An 8,869-nucleotide genomic window follows, 5' to 3' on the forward strand; every position below is an offset into this window, starting at 1 on the left:
AAAAAGAAAACCCGGCTGGATACGGTGGCTCACACCTGTAATCCCAGCACTTTGGGAGGCCAAGGCAGGCAGATAACCTGAGGTCAGGAGTTCAAGACCAGCCTGGCCAACATGGTGAAACGCCGTCTCTACTAATAATACAAAAAGTAGCCGGGTGTGGTGGCAGCCGGGTGTGGTGGCAGGTGTAATCCCAGCTACTTGGGAGGCTGAGGCAGGAGAATCGCTTGAACCCAGGAGGCAGAGGTTGCAGTGAGCCGAGATTGCGCCACTGCACTCCAGCCTAGGGTACAAGAGCAAGACTTCCTCTCAAAAAAAAAAAAAGAAAAAAGAAAAAGAAAACCCTACAATAATGGGGGTATGTCAGCAACAAAGTAAAGCAGGATTGCGTTATAACATAGTATAAAACTATCCCTTTGTCTATACTGACATAAATGGTTGCATAAACAGAAGAGAGAGATCTTTGCAGAATGATTCCAAGTACGTTTTTAAGATACTTCATCCTCAAAGAGGGGAAGAAAACTGTCTACTCTTCAGTGTGGGCTACATATAGTGACTTCCTTCCAAAGATTACCTTGTGGAAAGGAGGAGAGGAGGAAGAGCAGCTTTACAGTGGAGAAGTCTGCCCACACCCACCTCAACCAGTTGATCAAGGTCCACCTCAGCAGTGATAAGTCACGCTGATAGTGTGTACCCTTGATATGATGTGATGAAAATGGAACTTTGTTTCTCCTTCTGAAAACCTGTACCCCAGCATGATCATGAGAAACACATTAGACAAACCGCAATTGAGGGATATTCCACAAAATACCTGATCAGTATTCCTCAAACTATCAGGCCATCAAACACAAAGTCTGACAGATTGTCAAAGTCAAGAGACATGACGATACAATGTCATGTGGCATGTGGATGGGATTCTAGAACAGAAAAAGGGCACTGGGTGAGAATGGAGGAAATTTGAATAAAGTATATAATTTCACTAATGTATATTTTCTTTCTTTTTTTTTTTTTTTTGAGATGGAGTCTCGCTCTGTAGCCCAGGCTGGAATGCAGTGGTGTGACCTTGGCTCACTGCAACCTCTGCCTCCTGGGTTCAAGTGATCCTTTCACTTCAGCACCTCCCTGCCCGCCTGCCCGAGTAGCTGGGATTACAAGTGTGCGTCACTCGGCTAGTTTTTGTATTTTTCGTAGACAGGGTTTTATCATGTTGGCCAGGCTGGTCTTGAACTCCTGACCTCAAGTGATCTGCCCACCTTCGCCTCCTAAAATCCTGGGATTATAGGTGTGAGCCACCACACCCCTTTCGGCTGTAATGTGCCCATATTGATTCATTAATTGTGACAAATGTATCATACTAATATAAGCTTTAATAGGGGAAACTGGGGATGGGGTTAGAAGAATTCTATTATCTGCAATACTTCAGTAAATCTACAACTACTAAAATAAAAATGTTAGTTAAAAAAAAGTGAAGAAAGGCCAGGCATGGTGGCTCACACCTGTATTCCCAGCACTTTGGGAGGCCAAGGTGGGCAGATCACCTGAGGTCAGGAGTTCAAGACCAGCCTGGCCAACATGGTGAAACCCCATCTCTACTAAAAATAGAAAAAGTAGCCGGGCGTGGTGGCAGGCACCTGTAATCCCAGCTACTCAGGAGGCTGAGGCAGGAGAATCACTTGAACCCAGGAGGCAGAGGTTGCAGTGAGCCGAGATCGCGCCACCGCGCTCCAGCCTGGGGGACAAGAGCAAGACTTCCTCTCAAAAAAAATAAATAAATAAAGTGAAGAAAAATCAGTAGTATCACTATTACATATTCTCACAATAAATGTTATGGGGGAGGGATCCCCAGTGTTCTCAGATCTGAAGTAAAAACTGCAGTTACGTATTTTGGCAACATGTTTATTCAGTCTCATTATTTGACTACTTACTCTTCCCAATCATTGGAGTAATATCTAGCTCAAGAATATTACACACTTTATTCCTTTGCCACAACTTTTTCCCTCCCTCCTTCCCTCCCTTCTTTCCTTCCTCCCTCCCTTCTTTCCTTCCTTCCTTCCTTCCTTCCTTCCTTCCTTCCTTCCTTCCTCTTTTCTTTCTTTTCTTTTCTTCCCTTTTATTTCTTTTTCTTTTTGAGATAGAGTCTTGCTCTGTTACCCAGGCTGGAGTGCATGGCATGACCATGGCTCACTCCAGCCTTGACCTCCCAGGTTCAAGCAGTCCTCCCATCTAAGCCTCCCAAGTACCTAGAACTACAGGTGTGAGCCATCATGCCTGGCTAAGTTTGTGTGTGTGTGGAGACGGGAGCCTCCCTATGTTGCCCAGGCTGGTCTTGAACTCCTGGGATCAAGGAATCCTTCTATCTTGGCTTCCCAGCTTGTGATTACAGGTGTGAGCTACCGTGCCCACCCCTGCCCTGAAACTTCTTAGATTCTTTTTGTGTTTCAGCTCTAATTGATTGATAAGGAGATGTCAAAAAAATTACTTCCTATTTCTGTGTGAATTGACTTAAACCACTGCAACAATTGAATACATCTAATGTTTGCCAAATTTCCTCTCATATTGCACTGTTGATACAGTGTTGGTGTTGGATTTTTGATAAGGTGTGTGAACATGAAACTGTGATTATAATGCAAGCAAACATGTAATGCCTTGTGTATTTTTAAACAGTATTATTGAGTTTTCAAGGGAAAATGATTTTCAAAAGGCAACTATGCCTAACCAACTTTTCAAAGTTGCAAATAATTTAATTGCTTATCATTGTTATACTCATTAAATGACTATCTGGGTTCAAACATATTCTGACTGTTTATCTGTAAATAAGCTACAGCAATTAGACAAAACTTGAGCAATATACCAGGTTCCAAGTGTAATTACGTGACTTGATTTCAAATAAGTAATGTTTTGGGGTTAACTATCTTCAGTTAATTTTTATTCTCCCCACTTCTAAGTTATCTTGTTCTGCTTCATTTTGTCATTTCATTCTTACATTGCAGCTCACATTAAGTGTGTCACTTTATGGCATCCAATTAGAGAATCCTTAGATAAACATGACCTGGCCTGCCTACATAAAAATATTTTTAAAAATCTAGCTAAATTCCTTTTCCTATCTGTAACTAAGCCCACCAGACCTTTTTGGATTAACTCGTGGGCTGTAACATAACAAAGAAGGGCTTTATTCTCTATTACTAAATCTGGTCCCTACTTTGAAGTTAACCAAATTCTATCTTTGGTTAGATTCTTGACTACAGTGTGAAACTAATCAATGGGAGATTTTTTTAAAATTACTCACACTGAAGTGATAGGTGACAAAACCTGGAAATTTATAACTGTTTTAACAGTGACTATTAAGACAAAAAATACAGTGGCTCATGCCTGTAATCCCAGCACTTTGGGAAGTCAAGGCACGAGGACTGCTTGGGCCTAGGAGACCCTGTCTCTATAAAAACTAAAAAATGAGCCTGGCGTGTGCTGCGTGCTTGTAGACTCAGCTACTTGGAGACTGAGTGGGAGGATCTCTTGAGCTCAGGAGGTTGAGATTGCAGTGAGCTGTGTTCACACCACTGTACTCCAGCCTGAGCAACAGAATAAGACCTCAGCTTAAAAAAAAAAAAAAGAAAGAAAGAAAGAAAAGCACAATAAATCCCATTAAAGTTATATATGATTGGAAGAGTTTTGTTACGTGAAAACTCAGAAGTTTCATTTTTGTTTGTAAATCAGCAATCTTTATTCCATCTGTCCCTTTCAGTGCATGTCGTCCCATGAAGGCATTTGGTATTATATAAATGGTAATATTCTTCAATATGAAGGTTAAAGCTTAACGCTATTTGGTACCCAAAGACATTGAATGACTATATATATATATATATGCATATACATATATATGCATATATCCACTCACAGAATCTCGCCAATTGGAACTTGGCGTACTGCCCAATTTTTGTCTAATTGCTATAGTTTGTTTACAAAGAAACAGTAGGAATATATAGATATTGAATAGAAACTCGTATAGACTTCTAGGTAAAGATCTAGCCTTCAGAACTATTTAACAGCTACTTTCATGAAGGAAACAACCCCCAAATCACTTTGTTTCAACCAGCAAGATCCTGCCCAGGACAAAATTGGATGAATAAAGATGACAGTGCCCAAACTCCTGAGTACTGTCCCAGGAACCTCCAAAGACACGCCATGGAGTCAAGTGGTGGCACCTCTTGCTATCTAAAGTTTCAAGAGACCTTCACCCATTGTACGCCTCTAACGCAAGATTTCTTTCAAATGAATTCCTCAGACACACTTGTAGGAAAAGGGCCCTATGGTTAAACAAGGGCCTGCCAAATCTAGAAGATTCACAACACATGCTGGAATAATAAAGTCTCTGAGGTGTTCTGCAATAAATAAACTTAAACCAAAAAAAAAAAGACTGTTAACAGTTTAAGTTGTTAATTCTTTAGCTCCCCACTTCTCTTCAAACCCCAACAAAAACACACTTTGAATAGGGAATACTCAGTTAGTCCCCACCCAGCGGAAGAGTGAGGATTTAAAGGCTTATTTTCTGGAGAGGGGAAAGATACAGCATTTCTAAACTGAATAAACAAGCCCTAGTTTCTAGCACGGTGGCTCATGCCTGTAATTCCAGCACTTTGGGAGACCAAGTCAGGAGGATCATAAGAGGTCAGGTGTTCAAGACCAGCCTGGCCAACATGATGAAACCCTGTCTCTACTAAAAATACAAAAATTGGCCAGGCATGGTATCAGGCGCCTGTAGTCCCAACTACTCAGGAGGCTGAGGTAGGAGAAATCGCTTGAACCTGGGAAGTGTGGAGGTTGCAGCCAGCCGAAATTGCGCCACTGCACTCCACTCCAGCCCAGGCAACAGAGTGAGACTCCGTCTCCAAAAAAAAAAAAAAAAAAAAACCAGCCCCAGTTGAGGGCAGGAATGCCAAACCGAAAATTAGAAGGATTAAATGAATGTATGCATATTGGAGGCTAAGCTTTTTTATGCAAACGAATGTTTTATGTACTCATTAACAAAGTAATTAATGTAAATTACATTCTGATAATGTAAAATATAGTGTATTTGTTAGACCTCAAAAAAGACTCAATTTAAGATAACTGGTAAGGCTCTTTAAATTGTTTAGGAGGCTGAGATTTTTTTCTCTTCTTCTCTTGGTTCCCAGAATGCTGGAGACCAACTCTTTATCAAGGCAGGAGGCTGGAAGAGTCTTTGGAATGGACCAGTCCAAGAGAAATAAGTAAATATATGGAAAATCCCAAGTTCTCCAATAAAATGGCCCAGCCAGATCATTCACAGAGAAACCTACAGATGACTAGACCCACACATGTGCTCAGAGCTTCCAATCAACTCTTTGGTTCCTCGCTGTTAAATTTTAACAGATGACAGGCTACAGTGGCTCATGCCTGTAATCCCAGAACTTAGGGAGGCTGAGGTGGGTGGATCACCTGAGGTCAGGAGTTTGAGACCAGCCTGGCCAACATGGTGAAACCTTGTCTCTACTAAAAATACAAAAATTAGCCGGGCGTGGTGGTGGGCGCATGTAATCCCAGCTACTCCGGAGGCTGAGGCAGGAGAATCACTTAAACCTAGGAGGCCAAGGTTGCAGTGAGCCGAGATCATGCCATTGCACTCCAGCCTGGGCAACAAGAGTGAAACTCCATCTCGAAAATAAATTTTAAAAAATAAAAATAAAAATGAATAAATATTAATGGACAACTAAGAAATAACAGATATCTGAACAAACCATTTAACATGAAAGATAGAGATAAAACAGAGGGCCGGGTGCGGTGGCTCACGCCTGTAATGCCAGCACTTTGGGAGGCAGAGGCGGGCAGATCACAAGATCAGGAGTTTGAGACCAGCCTGACCAACATGGTGAAACCTCGTCTCTAGTAAAAATACAAAAATTAGCCAGCTGTGGTGGTGGGCGCCTGTAATCCCAGCTACTCAGGAGGCTGAGGCAGAAGAATCACTTCAACTCGGGGGCAGAGGTGAGCCAAGATCTCACCACTGCACTCCAGCCTGGGTGACAGAGTGAGACTCTGTCTCAAAAAAAAAAAAAAAAAAAAAGAAAGAAAAAAGAAATAAAAGCACAGGAAAGAATCATTTGCCTCTGTGTTTCTGTATTTTCCACGCTGGACTTGGCACACAGTAAATGTTCAGTAAGTATATGTTGACTAAATAAAGGGATCTGTAAAAATATCTCATAATGTTAGGTACCTTAGACTAAGCAAATTAGGGTGATCTAAGTCTGAGTGAAAAAATGTAAACACTGGTCATGAATTCTCACCAGAAGCTATTGAAAATCTATTGTTCTGTGTTGCAGTAGGAAATGCCTTAAAATCAATATGAGAGCATTTTAAAGTTTAGATATAATAAATTGAAAAATGTTTTTGACAATACTGCTTTGCTGAATAATGGTTGCACTGGGATCTGTATAATAGGATTCAGGGCCACCTCTGAGATCTTCCGGACTTAAATGAACATACCTTGCTAAGTACATCAATCTCTTATGTGCTTGAAAGGAACAAAGACTTAAAAAAGAAATAAAGTGATTTTTTTCCTCTTTGACCCTAAAACGAGCAAAGTTAATCATATACTTTGTGTGTTTACATAGAATATTTTATCTAAGAAGTCACAACTCTTTGAAACAAAATGCAATGATTAACTGGCCCCCATATCATTGTGTATTAGATTAGTATCTTATCCCTGTGTCTACCTGAGGAGACATCTACATGAAAGCACTAAATGAAAAAAGATGGTAAGTACTGCAAATTTTCTTTTTCTTTTTTGAGACAGAGTCTCACTCTGTCACCAAACTGGAGTGCAGTGGCACAATCTCGGCTCGCTGCAGCCTCTGCCTCCTGGGTTCAAGTGATTCTCCTGCCTCAGCCTCCCAAGTAGCTGGGACTACAGGCGCACACCACCACGCCCAGCTAAATTTTTGTATTTTTAGTAGAGACGGGGCTTCACCATGTTGGCCAGGATGGTCTCGATCTCTTGACCTTGTAATCAGCCTGCCTCTGCTTCCCAAAGTGTTGGGATTACAGGTGTGAGCCGCTGCGCCCAGCCAGTTTCTGTGTGGTCAAGGATATAGAGCTTTACTTGTTTGTTTGTTTTTCTTTTTGAGACAGAGTCTCACTCTTGCTGCCCAGGCTGGACTGCAATAGCCTGATCTTGGCTCACTGCAACCTCCGCCTCCAGGGTTCAAGTGATTCTCCTGCCTCAGGCTTCCGAGTAGCTGGGATTACAGGTGGACACCACCACGCCCGGCTAATTTTTGTGTTTTTAGTAGAGACGGGGTTTCACCGTATTGGCCAGGCTGGTCTCAAACTCCTAATCTCAGGTGATCTGCCTGCCTTGGCCTCCCAAAGTGCTAGGATTACAGGCATGAGCCACCCCATCTGGCCAGAATTTCTTTATTTCTCCAGAGAATGGGGTTTTCCTTCCCCCTCTCTTAAAAGTGACACAAAACCAGAAACAAATAACGAAAACAAGCTCAATAATTTCCCCCCAAACACAAAAGGCTTTGTGAGTGTACATTTTGTTGAAAATGTCACTGATTCCTCTTTGACTATTAATTTTTCTTGGGTTCCGGATTCACCTGAACTTACATGACTTCAAGTGAATTGTGGAGCTGTAAAAACCCAGGTGATAGAGCCAGAGTGAGTGATGAGACTCCTTTTTCTGTCTCACCTTATGCAGGGCTTGTAAGAGGTGGTGGAGAAGCAAAGCTTTTGTAGAACTGCAGTACCAAATTACACTTGTCATCACTGTAATAGGAGCTTGGGAAGATAGTTATCGTCCCAACCTGTTTCTCCAGAATATTTCATACATTTTACACAAACATAAATAAGAATTTTAATTGAGTACTTTTACAATTGTAGCATTCCGTACTCCAGATGCCTTGAATGCTGTCTTGGTTGTCATAAAAATGTCCACCAAATGAGTAGATTGTTATAAAAATTGAAAAGGCCAATAGACCATTAAAGATCCTCCCCTTAAGGCTTACCTATCAGAATGTGAGGTATTTCTTTGTTGAAAGACGTGTTTAGTTTCCTGCCTTGACAATGTGATTGTTAGGACATTACTGGCAATGCTAATGTTTTGACCAAAAGCGAAACAAATGAAGAGATTTTATGTTTTATTTTGTTTTTCTTTTTTCAACTACGTGTAATCCTGGAATGGCATCAGATAAACAAGGTCTAAAAGACTGAAAATTAAAAATAATAAAAGCAGAGCCAGTTACTCGGGGGTAGTAAGAAGGAACTAAATATTGTGATAGATAGATACAAAGTACGTAGATCTTCCAGGCATTTTACTAAGAATATTTTCCTTTAAGAAAATTAGAGATATTTCACAAATGTTACTTTTTTGAGCTAATTTATTTAAACTTTTTATGAGTGTTTAAAGAAAAAAATGGTAACATTGTCTGTGCGGGTTCTAATAGATATAATACATTTGACAACCATAGTAAAAAAGCAGAGAGATGGTGAATGGACTTGTATGGTTCCAAGGTTTCCAGATTTTACATGAAGTAGTTCAGTATTAACTCTACACTGTGAAAAGTTAAATAAAAGGTAAACTTTCTGTAAAGTTATAGGCTGGATGCAGTGGCTTACACCTGTAATCCCAGCACTTTGGGAGGCCAAGGCAGGAGGATTGCTTGAGTCCAGGAGTCTGAGACCAGCCTAGGCAACGTAGACCTCATTTCTACAAAAAACAAGAAAATTAGCTGGGCATGGTGGCATGAGCCTGTAGTCCCAGCTACTCAAGATGCTGGGGTGGCAGGATCCGTCGAGCCCAGAGGTGGAGGCTGCAGTGAGACGTGACCACACCACTACACTCTAACTTGGGCGACAG

Source organism: Papio anubis, chromosome 15 (genome assembly GCF_008728515.1).
Source record: "Papio anubis isolate 15944 chromosome 15, Panubis1.0, whole genome shotgun sequence".
NCBI lineage: Eukaryota > Metazoa > Chordata > Mammalia > Primates > Cercopithecidae > Papio > Papio anubis.